At 37.2% G+C, this 2,721-nt stretch overlaps 1 pseudogene; it reads right to left on the reverse strand.

Moving 5' to 3' along the window:
- LOC107576666 (glycogen phosphorylase, muscle form-like) overlaps positions 1-2,001 on the reverse strand; it is an 8,018-nt pseudogene extending 6,017 nt beyond the window's left edge.
- Positions 2,002-2,721: the final 720 nt, after the last annotated feature.

Here is a 2,721-nt window from a genome sequence, read left to right on the forward strand (position 1 = left end):
TTTAAGTTTTATTGTTCAGTACTATTAATATGAATAAATCACACCAGATATGACACGAACTGTGTTGAATGTTCTCTACAGTCCAGTGTGTTAACATGAAACAAAGAGCTCCCGAGCTGTCTTACCTTATCTGGCAGTGTGGTCAGATCCATGCGCACTACCTCAGTCGAGCCAAACTTGGAGGCTTTGAACCTGCGGATGATGTCCTGGAGAGTCGCAGCCACCACAAAATACTCCTGCTTCAGACGCAACTCTTTCCCCTCAAAGAACTGACATATACAAACAGGAGGATCTGTTTACATTTAGGCTCCAAGAGTCATGAGTTTTGTTTCTTAATATGAATCACTTGAGTGGACTTGAGTTGCACTCACATTGTCATTAGGGTAAAGCACACGGGAGATGTTCTCAGCTAGATTCTTGTCCAGAACGGCCTGGATGTAACCTCCAACATTAACTGTTTAGGGAAACAGAAATTCTGTTATAATATCCAAGGCTTAAAGACACAGTTTGTACTTCCATTCAACAGATTTTATTAATAAATTAAATTTACATGTAATCCTAGATATTTACAGAATGATAAATGAATGATAAGGCTTATGGGCTTGTTAAAATGTCTGACGATCATTCATTGATTGAATGGAGAACACTCACAGTCTTTGAGGTGGAATTCACATGGAGCTTTGGCAGACCAGAGCCTCATTGTGTTAACAATGTTGTTTCTGTATCCTGGGACAGGTGTGTCATAGGGAAGGGCAAGGATGACCTGGTGAATTGAACAGGTACAGATGTAATGGGAAAACGTACAGATACAGTACATCTAAAATAAAAGACAAAATTTGGGTCTTGCTTTGCATATTGGTTATTCTGCTTTAGGCTCTACTGACCTTCCTGATGTAGACTACTGTTCAAAAGATTGAACAGTTTTTTTTTCATGTTTTTGAAAGAAGGCTTCATTTATTTGATCAAAAAATACAATAAAAACAGTAATATTGCGAAATATTATTACAATTTAAAAGAACTGTTTTCTCTTTTAACATATTTTGAAATATAATTTATTCCTGTGATGGCAAAGCTGAATTTTCAGCAGCCATTACTCCAGTCTTCAGTGTCACATGATCTTTCAGAAATCATTCTAATATGATAAACTGATGGCTTTTTCTTATTATTATTATTACTATTCATATGAAAACAGTTGTGCTGCTTAATATTTTTGTGGAAACAAAGATAATTTTTTTTCAGGATTCTTTGATGAATAGAAAGTTCAAAAGAACTGCATTTGTTTGAAATATAAATCTTTTGTAATTATAAATGTCTTTATTATCAATTTCTATGCTGTCTCTATGCTGAATAAAAGTATTAATGTCTTTAAAAAAAAATCTTACTGACCCCAAACTTGAATGGTCATGTACAAGTAAAAAAGAGATTGTATTTCAAAATGTGAATAAAGGCATTTCCATACCAAATAAATGTAGATACATGGTTTCTTTGCGCTCACCTGTGTGTCCACCCATTTCACTCCATCAGGGTTGTGCTCCACTCGACCATAGAAATGCACAGGACGCATGTATTCAGGCCGGGCTTTTTCCCAAGGATTGCCATAACGCAGCCAATCATCCGCTTCCTCCACCTGCCAGATAATGTCAGTCATTTACTGAGAGCCAAATGCACCAAAGAGAGGTGAAATACATTTCACTGAGATACTGTTGTAAGTATGTTTTACCTGCCAGCCATTCACAACTTTCTGATTAAAGATTCCAAACTCATATCGGATTCCATATCCATATGCTGCCAGGCCCAAAGTTGCCATGGAGTCCAAGAAACAAGCTGCAGAAAAAGAAAATAAAGTGAATTAAAGCACCATCCCATAAACCCAAGCTCTCTATTAATCTTATGATCAGCACATTTAAAGAGACTAAGTTCACCTGCCAGTCGACCAAGGCCTCCGTTGCCTAGGCCAGCATCCTCCTCCATGTCCTGCAGCTCCTCCATATCCAGACCCAGCTGAGAAGAAACAGAATATGAGAGCAAGAAGAAACCAAAGAAGGTATGTAACCTCTGAGAGCACGAAGCATGCTCGGTTGCCTGGTCTCATCTTTTATCAAACACATATTTGTAGGTATTCTCAGCATAGCAGTGAGTATCTAGAATGATTCATATCCTAATTGGAATTAAAGAACCAGTAGCAACTGATCTAAGATTAGCAGTATTACAATGCATATACACACAGCTATAGATCTCATCCATAAGCTCTTTATTTATAGCTCCTTATTTATTATTATGGTATCACTGGTGATGATGGTGACTGATAATGACCGCTTTCTTTATACATAATTGTATTTTTTAAAGGTAAAGCATTGATGTGAATGGAATACTAACAGATAAAGTTCCCAATGTATTAAAGATCTCCTCTATTTAGACCAATTAATAGTTCCAACCCAAACACACCACTGGCTGAGCCAATATTGTTATGTACTATTTGCAAAAATAGTAATTATTGTTGTACAGTGTAAGAAAAATTACGCTATATTGATGTGCGCATGTCCAGTAGTTTTTGCTGTATGCCATCAAGCCTTAACCGTCAATTCCAGTCCTCGCGTGCCACCGCTCTGCATATTTTGCATGTGTCTTTTATTTAACACACCTGATTCATATAGCCAGCTCGTTAGAAGAGAGCTCCATGCATGAACTGTGTTCTGATTGACATGGTCCCTACACAGTGTT

The sequence above is a fragment of the Sinocyclocheilus grahami genome, unplaced genomic scaffold (assembly GCF_001515645.1).
Source record: "Sinocyclocheilus grahami isolate Dianchi unplaced genomic scaffold, SAMN03320097.WGS_v1.1 scaffold4127.1, whole genome shotgun sequence".
Taxonomy (NCBI): domain Eukaryota; kingdom Metazoa; phylum Chordata; class Actinopteri; order Cypriniformes; family Cyprinidae; genus Sinocyclocheilus; species Sinocyclocheilus grahami.